This window comes from Sesamum indicum, linkage group LG8 (genome assembly GCF_000512975.1).
Source record: "Sesamum indicum cultivar Zhongzhi No. 13 linkage group LG8, S_indicum_v1.0, whole genome shotgun sequence".
In the NCBI taxonomy this organism is placed as follows: Eukaryota; Viridiplantae; Streptophyta; class Magnoliopsida; order Lamiales; family Pedaliaceae; genus Sesamum; species Sesamum indicum.
Genome location: NC_026152.1, coordinates 6,545,393 through 6,565,527, shown reverse-complemented (window position 1 = coordinate 6,565,527; position 20,135 = coordinate 6,545,393). Strand labels below are relative to the sequence as shown.

The 20,135-nt window shown below is 36.3% G+C and overlaps 1 long non-coding RNA gene across 1 annotated transcript; it reads left to right on the top strand.

Annotated features, from left to right (window-relative positions):
* LOC110012386 lies at positions 2,100-3,832 on the top strand. Its single transcript, XR_002287527.1, has 2 exons — positions 2,100-2,171; positions 3,601-3,832. It is a non-coding gene; the product is annotated as an uncharacterized LOC110012386 (long non-coding RNA).

The following is a 20,135-nucleotide window of genomic DNA, read 5'->3' as shown; positions in this document are numbered from 1 at the left end:
CTGCTACTCTACCATTCTAAAATTCGTACTGTCGCTTAAGAGATCCTTATTTCCCTCACAATTTCTTGGTATAATTTATCTTTGCATTTATTTATTCTTAAATTCGGGACTAACTTAATCATCAGAGTGCTAACGTGTTGTTTTACAGGTCTTCTTTCACAAGTACTTTAACTCAATTAGCCCAAATCCAATATCAAAATCAAAGAACTTTGGGCTCGTGCTAATATCGCACACATCAATACCATTTTCTTATGTTTTCTATGATGATTTTACTTGATTTTGTTTTGCTACAAGAAAAAATAGGTTTATTTAGTTTTAATAGCTACATATTCCATTTTAACATTCGTTTATATCACTCTACTTAATTTGTCATTTAGTTTTTATTTTCAATTAAATGTTTATTCTTTTGTATCTTTTATACTTTAGTTTTTTTCATATATAATATAGTTTCATCCAATAATTTTTAGACAAATTATATTTTATCAATCAAACTACACCCTATTTTACTATTTGTCATATAATTTTTTTTTATGTCAACTTACTATCTCAACTTTGCGAAAGTTATACTTTATCATATATAATCCTTTTTTGTTGATTTTTCCTGTAGAAAAACATTACATGTTGTTCTTTTTCATATTTCACTCTATTTTTGTGTTTGTTTTTCTACAAGAATGAACAAATTTATTTAGGGTTAATGGGTACGTATTTGGATTAACATCTACGTGCATAATTCTACTTAATCTGTCATTTATTCTATTTCTGCTTAATTTTACCCTTTGTTTATTTCTGTGCACCAATATATATATATATAGTTTCATCTTTTAAATTTTTATTCTATAGTTTAATTTTTTTTCTTTCTCAAATTGCCTTCTTTTTCTTTTTACGAAAAGGAACAAATTTTTTTAGTGTTAATCGGTACATTTTTTGTTTCATATTTTTTTATATAATTCTACTTAACTAATATGATTTTTAGTTTTTATTTTTATTTAAATATTTTCTTTTTTTTGTATCTTTTTATACACCAATTATATATATAAATATTATATTTTCATCCTATTAAAAATTATTTTATAGTTTAAGGTCGTTGTTCTTTGTAAGATTTTATTTCTTATCTACAGATGATATTTTACAAAATGAAAAGAATGATCATACATTAATTTTTATGCAATTAATTTCTCGAACTATGTAAATAGAATTATACTAATCAATGAACATATTCTTTGTAAATCTTTACATTTCCATGTATGTGCTTTTATGTGTGTGTAATTCGAATTCTTTCTAAGAAGAAGTCCACATGGTTGTTTGAATTTTGTTTCCTTCTTTTCTATAATTTCAATTGAAAATTTTGTAGACATATTTTAAATTAATAATAAATATAGCGGACAATTAAATAAAATTTTAAAATTAATTTTCTAACTATATTTATTTATTTGTAGTAAAATTTTTGTAAATTTACTTTTTGTACTTTGAGATATTGATACAATATATTTCGAAATATTCAAATAGATATCGACAGGTATGGCCCAAAAGAAATCAATCCAAGAAGAATTGCTGAGCCCAAATAAAGGTCCACCAGCATGGGAGAAAGGAAGTCTGTCCAAATCACCATGTTTGGCCCAAGAAGAATACCTCCTACATCCCAGTTCGGCCCTGAAGGGAGGCCCATTTGACACGGCCCAAAAGCCCCCCCTGTGAAGCCCCAAAGATTATACTACATAATTGTAGGATTAATTGATCAATTCTTATAAAACTTAGTTATTAGTAAATAAATTATATGTCATAATTGGAATATAATAAAACTTGAACGGATTAAATTGGAGTTCAGTATAATATTTGGGGATAATTTATATTAATTAAGAAAATTTAGGAATGACCTAATAGGTATTTTGACAAAAATATAATTAAATAAATAAAATAAAAATAATAATATATATATTTATGTTAGTAAACAATATATATATGTTTATGTTAGTAAACAATATATATATGTTTATGAAGAGTAGAGATAGAGAGTTGAGAGTGAGAGGTGGGGCTACCAACGCCCACCGCCTCACGCTCCTTCCCTTTTTCCTTGCATAAACACAACACACACACATACACAACACACAACACACAACACACACAATTGAGAAATTGCAATTCTCTCTCGTGGAAAAAAAGAAGAAATAGAGGTATGAAAATTGTATTTTTAATTCATATTAATTTATATAATTATATTATCTAATTAATCCTTTTATTAAATTTTGTTTATATTGAGTGATTTACTATTTAATCGGAATATTTTTCAAGTTTAACTATTTAAATTAGCGTCGAATTGAATATCACATCGGATATAAAAATGATATCGTTGGTTAAAGTAGTGAGGAATTGATAGAAAATTCATAGAAATATTCCGGAAGTTATATTTTAGAAAATATTATGTTATTAAAGAGGAAAAATGAGGTTTTTAATGATAATCTAATTTATGGATGTTTTTAAAAACGATAGTTATAAATATATAAGGGGGTTTGGTTAAATGAATTCCTATGAACTACTTGATAAATTATAAATATTTTTATGAAGCTTACAGTATCTAGTTATTAAGAAGATCTAGAACGAAGATTTATATTTTGATAGAAATGAAATATTAAAAAATTATAAGAATTGTGCAAATAATACTTAATATTCTATTTAAAAATTATGATATTCTCGATATATTAATTGTATGCGTTATAACTCATTATAGAATACGGGGTAAAGTGAAAGGACCAAACCATTACCCATTGAGTAGATAAAAGTATTGTAAGGTTGAGGTAAGTAAATAATTAGTATTATCTATATATGTTCTCTTTATTTGTAGTATTACTTTTATATAAATTTATGGTCCATGCTGAAGTTGATTTATTTGAAAATATATGAGTGGTGGATGATTTAATGTGATTGACGATATGGTGTGCATGAAATGAGAAAATACATTGCAATATTATATTTGTTGCAAGATGTATTGTGGGTGTCTGAAAATGAGAATATATCGATATATGGTTTTATGTTACTAGTTGCTTATAAGAGTGGTGATATGTGGAAATGATGGTGTGATGGAAATTGGATATAATTGTGATGTGAATACCTCTTAATGTTGTTAAAGGCTTGTAAGGCGAAATGAAAGGAAAAGAGCTATGATGCGATATGTGAAAGGAATAAAATGAAAAAAGCTTTGATTCGATATGAAAAGAGTTATGATATGATATAAAAGAGCTATGATGTGAAATAAAAGAACTATAGTGCAAATTGAAAGAGCTGTGATGCGAAATGAGAATGATGAGCCGGCTATCAAGGGGATTCACTTGAACTTATATAACGATGAGATTGTGTTGATGGGAAAAACACGATATTACCTTCTGGTAAGCAAACTAGGAAAAAAAAAGGAGTTTAATTGATTGTTGTATTGCAAGTTAGCTATATCGTGTAATAAAGCTGATTATGTTGGGATTAAATTGACTATATTCTATGCATGTTGCCTACTTATTTTGTCTGGGCTATATTTGATGTACATATGTAGATAGGGCTAGTAATTTACTTACTGAGTAGCAGGCTCATTCCTCTGCGGATATTTTTTTTCAGGAACAGATCTTGAGGTGTATGGCTGTCGAAGGCTAGGTTTAAATGCTATATTCAGGCAGGTCGGACCAGTATGTAGTTTTCTCCTCATTGTTAGTTAAAATACAAATCACATTTTGTTTGTACAGAGAGAACGTAAAAGCGTGGGGATAATTTGTGATGGATTACTTGTGGTGTTTGATATGTATACATATAAAGTTGTTGGTAGATTATGCATGTTATGACGTTGGGATTACTTATGGATATTGATTAGATGATTATGTGGATATTTATATATTTAGATGCAGGGATTACTTTAAGTATGACATCTAGGGAAGACATAGTCCTAGTAGTGATAGAGGGTGCTAAAACCCCCCGCACCAAAGTCCAACCAAAGAGAGGAACTTAATCCGGCACAGGGATGAAGCCCAACCCGAGGTCCTTCCAAACCAAGCTAGAAGGAGAAAGATGTCCCCAGGAAGTCAGACTGTAGCTTGAAGGACTCCCCATCCGATAGGAATCCATAAGGAGGAGGAGTCCCCCCTCGTCCGAGGACTGTTTGTTAAAACGATAATGAGGAGAGCAATCCCCAAAACCCCGCCTTTTTTGATTGGATTTTCGGGCCCCTCGCACCTGATATACTCCCTTGGGATCTTGTTATAGAATGACTCTTCTTCTATAAATACAGGAAGTACCCCCCAACGGATTTTCTCCTTCCACGTTCAAAAACTCTACTTACAGCTAATCTATTACTCTAATTTCGTGCTCTTGCCTTCGGAGTCCTCCCTTTCATCATAATTTCTTATCATAATTTATTTTTATATTCATCTATTTCTAAATCCGAAATTAACTTAAGCATCGGAGTGCTAACTTTTTATTTTGCAGGTTCTCTTTCTCAAGAGTTGTTACTCAATTAGCCCAAATCCAACGTCAAGATCCAAAAACTTTGGGCTCATGCTAAAATTGCACGCATCAATTGGCGTCGTCTATAGAAAACTTGAATTAAAGGCGTGAGATATCATGAAAACTCCCAACAATCTCGCTAACAAGCAGAAGACCGTGGAGGTACTTGGTAACAATCAGCCCTGCAGGTTGTTGTAGGGACCTGTACAACACCAGTAGGAGGGTCCGCCCCTACCATCCCGGCTCCACTGTTGTCTCCTAGAGTGACCGAGCCATTAGCTAATCCTCCAAGACGAAGAACCTCCTCTGACACCACAGCAGGCAAACTTTCCCCAGCTTTGGTGGGCGCGATCCAATAAGTTGTTGCAGTCGTCGTGCGAGAGCAGATGGCGATCTTAACCCCTACCCGTCCAGCCCCCGCGCTGGAAACAAGCACCTTTCAAGAAGGAACAAAAGGAATTCCTCTAGGATAAGGCGTTGCTGTGACATGAGCCCCCTACTGGGATTTAATGGCTTCCTCCAGCAAATCCACCAGAGGTTCCCCAACAATGGCTAGACCATTTGGAGTGTCTTCAAAAAGCCCTCCAAGACGTGCAACACCAGATAGCGGGAATTCCAGGAGAAGAATTGCACGGGGTCCCCTTAACAGATGTTGTGATGGCGGACGAGCTCCTGATCAATTGTCGTACCCATGCTATTGCTGAGTACGATAGGTCAACTTACCTTTAGGAACACCTTGGACGTTTTGAGAATGCAGCCTTACTTCACAGATACACGGACGGGATCAAATGTCGAGTCTTCGTGACTAACTTCGCCAAGGCCGCGCAGCAATGATTTAACTAACTGCCCCCTAGAGCAATTGGAAGCTTCGAGGAGTTCAGATCCTTATTCTTACACCAGTTTGCTAGTGCGGCAAAGGGACAACGAGACTTTGAGGGAGTATTTGCAGAGATTTAATATTGCAGCCTTGGAGGTACCCTTCACCACGCAGGAAGTGAAGAGGAGTGCCTTCTCTCAAGGCTTCTAGGATGGGGGACTTATATAAGTCCCTGGCCAAGAACTCCTTCTCGAAGTGCGACCTACTCCTGGCTCGAGCAAATAAATGCATTAAAATGGAAGAGGCCCAGGAATCCAAGAGGAAAGCCGGGAGAAAAGAGGAAAGAGGCCAGAGCAGAGATCCCTTTCAAGAAGCAACGCACAGAATTCAGGGACAAGAAGGCACCCTTCCATAGGATTCAATTTGTTTATTCCCCTTTCACAGTGTTTATCACCCAGGTCCTCATGGCGGTCGATGAAAAAGGTCTACTCACCCGCCCCCAATCACGGGGAGAGCAGCCTCAACGCCCAAGATCTAACAAGTTTTGCCATTTCAATAATGTTTACGGTCATACTACTGAAAAATGCTGATATTTAAAGAATGAAATAAAAAAGGCTCATTCGAAACGGGTACCTTCTGGAGTACGTTTGCTGGGAAAAAACTCGAGGAATGGGACCCTACATCAAACAAGAAATAAAAAAGGAAAAGAAGTGAAGGTCTCCCCTCAGGAGCCTTCGCTCAATGAAGAACGTAAAAAATTCCTTCAAGGAAGACATGAAGCTAATAACCCTCCCAAGAAAGAAGTCATACGGATGATCATAGATGGATCACAGGGAAGTGATTCTCATTATGCCAGAAAAACGCATATCAGAGAGGCGCATGGCACATTTGTAAAAGAAGTTTGGGTTTTTGGTACCATGGAAAATGCCCCCCCTCATCCAGTTCGGTCGGGTCCTAAAAGCCCCCACAATGATGCTCTAGTCATCACCGCGTTATTAGCTAATTATGAAGTAGGACACATCTTTATAGATTCAGGGAGTTTCATGGATATATTGTTTGGAGAAGCATATGATCAAATACAACTAGGGGATACCCCTGAAAACAGTGAATACCTCCCTTTACGGATTTGTAGGAGAAGTAGTCCACCCTAGAGGTATGGTCTCCCTCCCTCTATCTTTGGGCAGTGGAGCTACTCGAAGAAAATGCTTGCTAAAATTTGTGATGGTGGATACCCCTTCGGCCTATAATATCATTTTAGGAAGGCCCACTCTCAACGCTTTCCAAGCTGTAATATCAACCTACCACATGAAAATTAAATTTCCTACATTAGGAGCAGTAGGAGAAGTACAAGGAGATCCTTTCCAATCTTGCAAATGCTACGTAGCAGCTGTACGCAAAGGACAAAAGAGAACCAGGGAAAAGGATCCTGAGGAGGTACCCTCCAATAAGTGGGCAAAAAGGCATCCTCCACCTAGTACGACAAGGAAATATTTTCCAGCAGACACAATAAGGAAGCACCCCCATGTAAACGTGAAAAAGCAATGCTGAAAACAGCATGGAGAAAAGTCACCCGCCAAGGTCCAGCCAATGAAAGAATTAATAAATATCGAGATTGTGCCGGAGATACAAAAAATCCATGCCTATTGACTCTCAATTAGAAGATGCCACAAGGAAATAATCGAATGCCTATGTTGCAACATGGACAATTTTTGCATGGACTCCTCAAGATTTAGAAGGGATTGATCCTAACGTCATAACCCATCACCTCAACATCGATCTCCGCATGAAACCTGTAAAATAAAAGAAGAGACATTTTGGGTCTGAAAAAGACAAGATTATCCAACTAGAGATAGACAAATTATTGGCAGCTGGTCACATTGAGGAAATATAATTCCTCGAATGGCTATCCAACGTGGTGTTAGTACTCAAGCCTGGAGGAAAGTGGCGAATGTGCATTGACTTCAGAGATCTCAACAAGGCCTGTCCTAAGAATTTTTATTCTCTTCCTCGAATTGACCAACTGGTGGACTCCACGTCTAGATGTGGACTCCTAAGCATGATGGACGTCTTACAAGGATACCATCAAATAGTGCTGCTCCTGAAGACCACAAGAGAGTCAGCTTCATTACATCCACTGAAGTATTTTGCTACATAGCCATGCCATTTGCTTAAAGAATGCAGGAGCCACCTATCAACGTTTGGTTGATAAAACATTCCGCCCAGAACTCAGGAGAAATATGGAAGTATATTGTAGCACCCCCTTCGCTACAAGGGCTATATCTACCCTAAACGTCATATTTATAATAATCCCTGTTTATATATATAAATGCACATAATCATCTATCAATATGCATACGTAGTCACAACGTCATAACGACATAGTCAACCCACAACATCACACATATACAAATCAAACACCACAAGTGATCCACCACAATTGATCTCTACATCTATGTTCTCTTTATACAAACAAAATACAATTTATACTCTAACTGACAAAGAGGAGAAAACTGCATACTGGCCCGACCTGCCTGAGTATAACACGTAGACCTAGCCTTCAACAGTCAGATACCTCAAAGTCTACTCCTGAAAGAAAATGTCAGCAGAGGGATGAGCCTTCCACTCAATAAGGAAATAACCAGTCCTATCTATATATGTATACCAAATATAACCTCAAACAAGATACATAGGCAATATGCATAGAATATATAGTCAATTTGCTTCCACATAACCATCTTTATTACACCACATACTTATCATGCAATAAGATAATCAATTAAACTTCCTCTTTTTCCTAGTTTGCTTACCAGAAGGTGATATTGTGTTTTTTCCGCCAACTCAATCTCACCATTATTAAATTTAAGTGAATCCCTTTGACAGCCGGCTCATCAATCTCATCTCGCACATAGCGCTTTCATTTCGCACATAGCACTTACTTTTCGCGCATAGCACTTTCAGTTCGCATCAAATCTCTTTCATTGCGCACATAGCATTTTCTTTTCATATTTTCGCCTTATAGGCTTTTCAACACATCAAGGGGTATTCACATCACAATTATATTCAATTTCCACCACTCCCTCATTTTCACATATCACCATTCTTGTAAGCAACTAGTAACGTAAAACCATATATCAATACATTGTCATTCTCAGACACTCACAACACATCAAACAACAAACATAATATTTCAACGTACTTTTCATTCCACGTACACATTATCGTCAATCACATTACATCATTCACCACTCATATATATTTTTAGATAAATCAATGTTAGCATGAACCACAAAGTCATATAATAGTAATACCACAAATAAAGAGAACATATATAGAAAATACCAATTATTTACTTACCTCAACCTCACAACGCTTCTATCCTAGTTAGTGGTTCGATCTTTTTCACTCTACCCCCGTATCCTATAATGAGTTATACCACATATAGTTAATATATCGAGAATATCGTAACTTCTTTTAAATATAATATTAAATATTATTTGTACAATTTCTAATAATTCTTTAATATTCCACTTCTATCGAAGTACAAATCTTCATTTTTCCTCTTTATTAGCATACCAGTTATTAAATATAATTCTCGGAATATTTCTATGAATTTTCTATCAATTTCTCGCTATTATACTCTTTAATTAAATAATAATACATATAATTGCGTATTTGGTTAACAATTCCGATGGAATTATATAAATTGGCTATAGCAACATTCAAATCTAATAAATTTAACAATCTAATTGACCAATTATATCATTTTTATATCCAATTTGATATTTAATTCGACACTATTTTAAATACTCAAACTCGTAAAATACTCCGATTAAATAGTACATCACTTAGTATAAACAATATTTAATAAACGGACTAATTAAATACTATAATTATATAAATTAATAAAATTAAATTACAATTCATACCTCTGTTTCTTCCTCTTTCTTTTTGCTGAATTTGTGTGTGTGTGTTATGTGTATATTACGTCCTTCCTAAATTTCTTAATTAATAGAAATTGTCCCAAAATATTATAACGAACTCCAATTTAATTCATTAAGTGTTATTATATTCCAATTATGACCCATAATTTAGTGGCTAATTAACTATATTTCACGAAAATTTACCAATTAATCCTATAATTATGTACTATAATATTTGGGGCGTCACAATTCTCCCCTCCTAATAAAAATTTCGTCCTCGAAATTTGACTAACTTACCGGCTCAGAGAATAAATATGTGTATTTCTCTCTCATGTTCTCCTCAACTTCCCAGGTGGCTTCTCTTGGAGAGTGATGGCTCCATTTGACCTTCACCATAGGTATTTCTTTATTTCTTAATTTTCATTCTCAACTCCTCTACCTCGACCACCTCTACCTCGTCCTCTGCTCGTACCTGCCCATTGTGAGTTTTCCCCCACATTGCTAAACTCTGAAGTTTGAGGTCCTCTGGAATTATCCCTCCATGTAGGACAGTCCCTGACAATATGTCCCGGTTGACGGCAACGATAACATATAATTGATCGGGCTCCCCAATATTCACCAATGTGTCTCCTACTGCAATTAGCACAAGAAGGAATAGATCCTCCACTGAATGATCTGGTTGGACCTTGTCTCCCTCCAAATCCAACCGAAGTAGGGCCGCCTCTACTCGAAAACACTGAAGGGGACCTACTAGTCTGACCCACTCCTTGGCCTCTAAACCAACCTCTCTGCGAACCAGAACCCCTAAAGGAATCTGCACCACTTTGTCCCGGTGTAGGATTTAGGTTATCTGTCATTTTATTTCGTTTATCTTCAGTAGAACTCCTTTTATTTGACGTCTCTTCTTCCCTCAATGCCGCTTCCAGCAGCGCACCATTACTCGGAGGTTTGATTGCTATTTTCTCCCGAATCTCAAGTCTCAACCCTCTTTCAAATCTGTCTCTTCTCAATTCATCGGTACTCACTTTTTCTGGGGCATATTTTGACAATCTCACAAATTGTAATTCATATTCAGCAACAGATAACTCATTCTGCTTTAATTCAAGGAATTCAACTTTCTTACGGTTTCTAGACCGATGAAGTATATTTGTCAGCAAATTCTTTCAAAAAGTCATTCCACGTCAGAGTAACAGGTCAGTTCTTGCTCCCCGGAACTGTTTCCCACCAATCTAAAGCGTCTTTCTCCAGTAAGGATACTGCGTACCTCAACTTTTGCTCAAAAGTACACTCGATTCTATCCAACATCCTTTCTGTGTTTCTCAGCCATTCATCTGCTTCAGTAGGATCAGTTGTACCGGCAAATACCTTCGCCCCCTATCTCCTTACTATTTCATAATTTTTATCAATAACTGTATCCTGTGGCTATGATGGTGGCGGTGGAGCCATCCTCTGCATCATTTCCATAAACTGTTGCATAAAAGGGTTTATTTCTGGTTGTGGGGCATTTCTATTTTGGGATTCTAACCCCTGATGTTCTGATCCTAAATCATGACCCTGTACAGACTCTAATGACTCAGTTGGGCCAACAGCGTTTTCTCTTGACGCTTCCATCCTATATGAAATACACACATGTGAGTAGATTCCTAATATATACCTCACGTACAATATTACATTTCATCTACTATCCCTAGGAAACTAATCCCTGCTCTGATACCACCTAATGTAGCACCCCTTTCGCTACAAGGGCTATATCTACCCTTAACGTCATATTTATAATAATCCTTGTTTATATATATAAATGCACATAATCATCTATCAATATGCACACGTAGTCACAACGTCATAACGACATAGTCAACCCACAACATCACATATATACAAATCAAACACCACAAGTGATCCACCACAATTGATCTCTACACCTATGTTCTCTTTATACAAACAAAATACAATTTATACTCTAACTGACAAAGAGGAGAAAACTGCATACTGGCCCGACCTGCCTGAGTATAACACGTAGACCTAGCCTTCAACAGTCAGATACCTCAAAGTCTACTTCTGAAAGAAAATGTCAGCAGAGGGATGAGCCTTCCACTCAATAAGGAAATAACCAGTCCTATCTATATATGTATACCAAATATAACCTCAAACAAGATACATAGGCAATATGCATAGAATATATAGTCAATTTGCTTCCACATAACCATCTTTATTACACCACATACTTATCATGCAATAAGATAATCAATTAAACTTCCTCTTTTTCCTAGTTTGCTTACCAGAAGGTGATATTGTGTTTTTCCCGCCAACTCAATCTCACCATTATTAAATTTAAGTGAATCCCTTTGACAGCCGGCTCATCAATCTCATCTCGCACATAGCGCTTTCATTTCGCACATAGCACTTTCTTTTCGCGCATAGCACTTTCAGTTCGCATCAAATCTCTTTCATTGCGCACATAGCATTTTCTTTTCATATTTTCGCCTTATAGGCTTTTCAACACATCAAGGGGTATTCACACCACAATTATATTCAATTTCCACCACTCCCTCATTTTCACATATCACCATTCTTGTAAGCAACTAGTAACGTAAAACCATATATCAATACATTGTCATTCTCAGACACTCACAACACATCAAACAACAAACATAATATTTCAACGTACTTTTCATTCCACGTACACATTATCGTCAATCACATTACATCATTCACCACTCATATATATTTTTAGATAAATCAATGTTAGCATGAACCACAAAGTCATATAATAGTAATACCACAAATAAAGAGAACATATATAGAAAATACCAATTATTTACTTACCTCAACCTCACAACGCTTCTATCCAATAGGTAGTGGTTCGGTCTTTCACTCTACCCCCGTATCCTATAATGAGTTATACCACATATAGTTAATATATCGAGAATATCGTAACTTCTTTTAAATATAATATTAAATATTATTTGTACAATTTCTAATAATTCTTTAATATTCCACTTCTATCGAAGTACAAATCTTCATTTTTCCTCTTTATTAGCATACCAGTTATTAAATATAATTCTCGGAATATTTCTATGAATTTTCTATCAATTTCTCGCTATTATACTCTTTAATTAAATAATAATACATATAATTGCGTATTTGGTTAACAATTCCGATGGAATTATATAAATTGGCTATAGCAACATTCAAATCTAATAAATTTAACAATCTAATTGACCAATTATATCATTTTTATATCCAATTTGATATTTAATTCGACACTATTTTAAATACTCAAACTCGTAAAATACTCCGATTAAATAGTACATCACTTAGTATAAACAATATTTAATAAACGGACTAATTAAATACTATAATTATATAAATTAATAAAATTAAATTACAATTCATACCTCTGTTTCTTCCTCTTTCTTTTTGCTGAATTTGTGTGTGTGTGTTATGTGTATATTACGTCCTTCCTAAATTTCTTAATTAATAGAAATTGTCCCAAAATATTATAACGAACTCCAATTTAATTCATTAAGTGTTATTATATTCCAATTATGACCCATAATTTAGTGGCTAATTAACTATATTTCACGAAAATTTACCAATTAATCCTATAATTATGTACTATAATATTTGGGGCGTCACAATTCTCCCCTCCTAATAAAAATTTCGTCCTCGAAATTTGACTAACTTACCGGCTCAGAGAATAAATATGTGTATTTCTCTCTCATGTTCTCCTCAACTTCCCAGGTGGCTTCTCTTGGAGAGTGATGGCTCCATTTGACCTTCACCATAGGTATTTCTTTATTTCTTAATTTTCATTCTCAACTCCTCTACCTCGACCACCTCTACCTCGTCCTCTGCTCGTACCTGCCCATTGTGAGTTTTCCCCCACATTGCTAAACTCTGAAGTTTGAGGTCCTCTGGAATTATCCCTCCATGTAGGACAGTCCCTGACAATATGTCCCGGTTGACGGCAACGATAACATATAATTGATCGGGCTCCCCAATATTCACCAATGTGTCTCCTACTGCAATTAGCACAAGAAGGAATAGATCCTCCACTGAATGATCTGGTTGGACCTTGTCTCCCTCCAAATCCAACCGAAGTAGGGCCGCCTCTACTCGAAAACACTGAAGGGGACCTACTAGTCTGACCCACTCCTTGGCCTCTAAACCAACCTCTCTGCGAACCAGAACCCCTAAAGGAATCTGCACCACTTTGTCCCGGTGTAGGATTTAGGTTATCTGTCATTTTATTTCGTTTATCTTCAGTAGAACTCCTTTTATTTGACGTCTCTTCTTCCCTCAATGCCGCTTCCAGCAGCGCACCATTACTCGGAGGTTTGATTGCTATTTTCTCCCGAATCTCAAGTCTCAACCCTCTTTCAAATCTGTCTCTTCTCAATTCATCGGTACTCACTTTTTCTGGGGCATATTTTGACAATCTCACAAATTGTATATTCAATTCAGCAACAGATAACTCATTCTGCTTTAATTCAAGGAATTCAACTTTCTTACGGTTTCTAGACCGATGTATTTGTCAGCTGCTTTAATTCAAGGAATTCAACTTTCTTACGGTTTCTAGACCGATGAAGTATATTTGTCAGCAAATTCTTTCAAAAAGTCATTCCACGTCAGAGTAACAGGTCAGTTCTTGCTCCCCGGAACTGTTTCCCACCAATCTAAAGCGTCTTTCTCCAGTAAGGATACTGCGTACCTCAACTTTTGCTCAAAAGTACACTCGATTCTATCCAACATCCTTTCTGTGTTTCTCAGCCATTCATCTGCTTCAGTAGGATCAGTTGTACCGGCAAATACCTTCGCCCCCTATCTCCTTACTATTTCATAATTTTTATCAATAACTGTATCCTGTGGCTATGATGGTGGCGGTGGAGCCATCCTCTGCATCATTTCCATAAACTGTTGCATAAAAGGGTTTAGGTTGTGGTGTGGGGCATTTCTATTTTGGGATTCTAACCCCTGATGTTCTGATCCTAAATCATGACCCTGTACAGACTCTAATGACTCGGCCAACAGCACAGCGTTTTCTCTTGACGCTTCCATCCTATATGAAATACACACATGTGAGTAGATTCCTAATATATACCTCACGTACAATATTACATTTCATCTACTATCCCTAGGAAACTAATCCCTGCTCTGATACCACCTAATGTAGCACCCCTTTCGCTACAAGGGCTATATCTACCCTAAACGTCATATTTATAATAATCCCTATTTATATATATAAATGCACATAATCATCTATCAATATGCATACGTAGTCACAATGTCATAACGACATAGTCAACCCACAACATCACATATATACAAATCAAACACCACAAGTGATCCACCACAATCATAGTCAACCCACAACATCACATATATACAAATCAAACACCACAAGTGATCCACCACAATTGATCTCTACACCTATGTTCTCTTTATACAAACAAAATACAATTTATACTCTAACTGACAAAAAGGAGAAAACTGCATACTGGCCCGACCTGCCTGAGTATAACACGTAGACCTAGCCTTCAACAGTCAGATACCTCAAAGTCTACTTCTGAAAGAAAATGTCAGCAGAGGGATGAGCCTTCCACTCAATAAGGAAATAACCAGTCCTATCTATATATGTATACCAAATATAACCTCAAACAAGATACATAGGCAATATGCATAGAATATATAGTCAATTTGCTTCCACATAACCATCTTTATTACACCACATACTTATCATGCAATAAGATAATCAATTAAACTTCCTCTTTTTCCTAGTTTGCTTACCAGAAGGTGATATTGTGTTTTTCCCGCCAACTCAATCTCACCATTATTAAATTTAAGTGAATCCCTTTGACAGCCGGCTCATCAATCTCATCTCGCACATAGCGCTTTCATTTCGCACATAGCACTTTCTTTTCGCGCATAGCACTTTCTTTTCGCACATAGCACTTTCAGTTCGCATCAAATCTCTTTCATTGCGCACATAGCATTTTCTTTTCATATTTTCGCCTTATAGGCTTTTCAACACATCAAGGGGTATTCACACCACAATTATATTCAATTTCCACCACTCCCTCATTTTCACATATCACCATTCTTGTAAGCAACTAGTAACGTAAAACCATATATCAATACATTGTCATTCTCAGACACTCACAACACATCAAACAACAAACATAATATTTCAACGTACTTTTCATTCCACGTACACATTATCGTCAATCACATTACATCATTCACCACTCATATATATTTTTAGATAAATCAATGTTAGCATGAACCACAAAGTCATATAATAGTAATACCACAAATAAAGAGAACATATATAGAAAATACCAATTATTTACTTACCTCAACCTCACAACGCTTCTATCCAATAGGTAGTGGTTCGGTCTTTCACTCTACCCCCGTATCCTATAATGAGTTATACCACATATAGTTAATATATCGAGAATATCGTAACTTCTTTTAAATATAATATTAAATATTATTGTACAATTTCTAATAATTCTTTAATATTCCACTTCTATCGAAGTACAAATCTTTGTTTTTTCTCTTTATTAGCATACCATTTATTAAATATAATTCTCGGAATATTTCTATGGATTTTCTATCAATTTCTCGCTATTATACTCTTTAATTAAACAATAATACTTATAATTGCGTATTTGGTTAACAATTCCGATGGAATTATATAAATTGGCTATAGCAACATTCAAATCTAATAAATTTAACAATCTAATTGACCAATGATATCATTTTTATATCCAATTTGATATTTAATTCGACACTATTTTAAATAGCCAAAACTTGTAAAATACTCGGATTAAATAGTACATCACTTAGTATAAACAACATTTAATAAATGGACTAATTAAATACTATAATTATATAAATTAATAAAAATTAAATTACAAGTCATACCTCTGTTTCTTCCTCTTTCTTTTCGCTGAATTTGTGTGTGTGTGTTATGTGTATATTAGTATGTGTATACAACTACAAAACAAAAGAAAAGAAAAGGAAAGGGAGGGTGAGGCGGTGGGAGGTGGGCCACAGCCCACTCTCATCTTTTTCTCTACTCTTTCATATATATATATATATATATATATATTATTACTTAAATATATATATATTATTATTTACATATATATAATATTATTATTACATATATATAATATTGTTATTATTCTATTTATTTAATTAAATTTTTCTCAAAATATCAATTACGTCCTTCCTAAATTTCTTAATTAATAGAAATTGTCCCAAAATATTATAACGAACTCCAATTTAATTTATTAAGTGTTATTATATTCCAATTATGACCCATAATTTAGTAGCTAATTAACTAAATTTCACGAAAATTTATCAATTAATCCTACAATTATGTATTATAATATTTGGGGCGTCACATATATGTACATGACATGCTTGTAAAAATCAAAGAAAAAGAAGACCATGTGGAGGACTCGGAGGAGACATTCGGTGTCTTGAGAAAATATCGATTGAAGCTCAAACCAAGAAAATGCACATTTGGAGTGAAGGGAGGACGTTTCTTGGGATTCATGGTTACCCAAAGGGAATTGAAGCCAACCATCTCAAGATCAAAGACATCCTAGATATGAAGGCACCCTCCAACGTCAATGAGGAGCAAAGGTTGACGAAAAGGATAACAGCGCTTAGCCGATTCATCTCTAAATCCGCAGAAAAAAGCTAGCCTTTCTTCAAAATTCTCCGAAAGGCGAAAGACATCAAGTGGGAGGGCTCCTGCCAACAAGCATTTGAGAGCCTCAAACAATATCTAATGGGGCTCCCCTGCTGGTGAAGACTTCCCCAGGGGTCTTACCCGCTACAAAGGTACCCACAGACAGAAGAAAAACGGGAAGGAAGATGGGAAGAATAGAGGGTCAGGGCAATAGGTCAAGGTCGGATACCCTTTACGTCTATTTATCAACCACCCCTCAAGCAATCAGCTCTATACTGATTCGCAAAGAGGAAGGAAGAAAATGCCAATCTATTATGTTAGCAAGGTCCTCAACGGAGCAGAAGGGTGGTATACTTCCATAGAAAAGATGGTCCTGACATTGGTCACCACTAATAGGAGAGTACGCGCCTATTTTCTCTCACATTCTATTGGGAGTGAAGACCAATTAACCTTTGAAGCAGACACTAGGCAAACCCGATAGCTCAAGGCAATTGGTGAAATGGGCAGTGGAGTTGAGTAAATACGACATCTCCTATATGCCCAGAACCACTATAAAAGCCCAGACACTAGCTGATTTCGTTTTTGAAACGACAGGAACGTTCGAAGAAGGTACCTTCCAAGCTGAGAAATGGCTGTTACACGTGAATGGGTCATCCACCTTCCGAGGTAGTGGCGCAGGCATAGTCCTCACCTCTCCTCAAGTAGAAGACTTGGAATTCGCTGTTAAATTCGGATTCAAAGCCTACAACGTGGCTGAATATGAAGCACTTGTGACGAGACTCAAAATGGCGCGAGACATAGGAGCCAGGCATGTAATAGCCTATTCAGATTCCCAATAAATTGTGAATCAAATACAAAGCTCCTATGAAGCTAAGGAAGAGAACATGATCTTGTATCTCCAATAGATAGTAGAACTCAAAATAGATTTCGACAGCTTTCAAATCATTCAAATTCCAAGAGAAGAGAACATAAATGCTGATTGCCTCTCGAAGTTAGCCAATGCTCTAGAAGATTGTAGGATGAGGCAGATCACTATACAATACCTTCCTCAACCGAGGACTCCAATCTGCGTCCAAACTTTGTCCTTCACAAACGATTGGAGGGCCCGCATCATCCAATGGTTAGAGGAGGGACTCCTTCCCGGTGATCAGTGGGAGGCTACCAGGCTTAAGGCCTGGGCCTCTCGTTTTCTGTTACAGGGGGTGGTCCTCTACAAAATATCCTTCACCACATCCTTTGCTTAGATGTCTATCTCAACCTGAAGGGATTCATTTCCTGAAGGAAATACATAGTGGTTGTTGTGGAGCACATGTGGGCACTTGGATGCTCGCCAATAAAGCACTGCGGGCAGGATACTTCTGGCCCTCCATGAAGCATGATGCAAAGTAGATTGTAATCAAATGCGAGAAATGTCAAAGACATTCTTCGCTTATACATCAACTTGTAGAGGCCCTTACGACCATGTTATCACCATGCCCCTTTGCACAATGGGGATAGACATTGTGGGACCATTCCCCGTAGCACCTGGTCAAAGAAAATTTTTGCTAGTAGCCATCGACTACTTCACCAAGTGGGTGGAAACCGAGCAGCACGCCCGCACCATGGAAGCAGAAGTGATGAAATTCATATGGAAAAATTTCATTTGCCGCTTTGGATTCCCTCGAGAAATAATCTTAGACAACGATCGACAATTTCAAGGCCACAAAATACAAGACTGGTGTAAGGGTCTGCACATCAAGTAGAGATTTACATCAGTAGCATACCCCCAAGCCAATGGACAAGTAGAGGTCACCAACCGAATACTTGTTCAAAGGATTAAAAGACATTTAGAACGAGTAGGAGGAAATTAGACAAAGAAGCTAACTAGTGTCTTATGGGCATATCGCAAAACTCCTAGAGGATCTACAGGAGAAAACCCCTTCACCATGGTGTACAGGATAGAAGCAATCATCCCGAAAGAGTTAGGGGTACCCTCTAAATATATTATCGAACGCATTTTTCTCAATGTACGTGACATCAATGTTGTGTTAGATCAAATGCGTAGACCAATATGTAAGATCCCAAAAGATACTTTTCTTCGTCCGCTTATGGTCACTTCCTTAGCCACGTCATATGCTCGGCAGTTGCCCTCGAAGAATACAACCTCTGCAGAAGAGGAGTAAACAACAGGTACCTAAGGACGGCAGACTGGGACATCTTGCGGTGTGGGTCTCGCCCTCGAGTCAGCCTATACCTAGCATCCCCACCAAACTTGCAGTACTCTAAATCGATGTTGTCCTTCTAGTACACTCATCTATCTTCTCAAATAGTAAACTCAAATCCTTTATCAACGTCTTCGTGTTGTAGTAATCTCTTTGCAGGGTGTGACCCGGGGACAATATTTTATTAGCCTACTGGGATATTTGATCATATGATTGCTCAGAAATATTGCCGTCCACCTTGATATCCACCAACTCAATAATAGTTGTCAATTGAGATTGGGTGCAACTGTTCCATATTGGCTGGTCGGCAACATGACTACATTGTAAAAATGGTCTACCAACCCTGGCTCATAACCATAGCGGCCACAACTATAACAAATATGAAGAATGAGCTGAATAAAAAACCATTTGTTGCGCCCATTCCATATGTTGTTCATTACCCCAATGGGAATAATTACCCTTGAAATACGCAGTTGGGGTTTGCTCCTCAGGCACTTGAGGGACAGTCACAACTTCAAAGTACTCATGCACCCTATCCTCGCCATGAGAAGTTCGATTACAATATTCTGGTATAAATCCTCGCATACACAAGTGATAACTGACATCGCGGGTGTTCTGAACTTAATGTTTTTGCATTTTTGGCAATGACAACTAATTTTTTCTCCATCCATATGTCCACGCTGACCGTTTGCTTATTCTATAAAAGTTTTAAACCCATCCTCAAACTCCGGTATCAGATCTGCCCTCCCTGGTAGGTTTTTATTATACATCCATCTCCTCAGTTCTTGTAACATGATAATATATATCACTGTATTCACACATAAAAATATGTATCTAATTAATTTTCCAATTTGACGACCAACATATTTATAAATATTACGGTACTGCATACACTATTTAGGAGAATACATATAATTAACATGATATAAGACTAATACAAAATCATAAAACTAAAATAAGTAAATGTACTACAATTAATTTAATTAAACACGATAAAGTATTAAATTAAT